Here is a 564-nt window from a genome sequence, read left to right as displayed (position 1 = left end):
GTTGTTAATGATTCTTCCCCCAATCCTGATGCCACATTTTTCTTCATATAGTCCAGCTTCTCGGATTATTTGCTCAACATATAGATTGAATAAGTATGGAGAAAGGATACAACCCTGACGCACTCCCTCCTTGATTTTAAACCATGTAGTACAAGTGAGAAAGATCATTTTGGGAATGGAGGCAAAGAGACCAGTTTGAAAAAGGTGAGTGAAAATTAAGTCCCAAACTATATAGTAGTAACAAGAATTAATGAGAAAGAAACAGAGAGAGAGGGGGAAGAATACAGGGTAGCAAAGAGGAAGTAAGCAAGGGAGTCACATTATTGACATTAATTTTCAGGAACTCTGATCAGCAGGGACAATTTAGGAGTGAAGTTTTTTTCAGACTCTTCTCAAAATCCAAATACATAAATCTATAATAAGACCTTCTGCTATTATTCATTAGATAACAACAAAAAGAAGAACTGATGCATTTGAATTGTGGTGTTAGAAAAGAATACTGAATATACTGTGGACTGCCAGAAGAATGAACACATTAGTTTTAAAAGCAATACAACTGGAATA

The sequence above is a fragment of the Orycteropus afer genome, unplaced genomic scaffold (genome assembly GCF_000298275.1).
Source record: "Orycteropus afer afer isolate SDZICR_OR568_19922 unplaced genomic scaffold, OryAfe1.0 scaffold00318, whole genome shotgun sequence".
NCBI classification, from domain to species: domain Eukaryota; kingdom Metazoa; phylum Chordata; class Mammalia; order Tubulidentata; family Orycteropodidae; genus Orycteropus; species Orycteropus afer.
The sequence above is the reverse complement of the archived record's forward strand: the minus strand, read 5'-3'. Positions refer to the sequence as shown.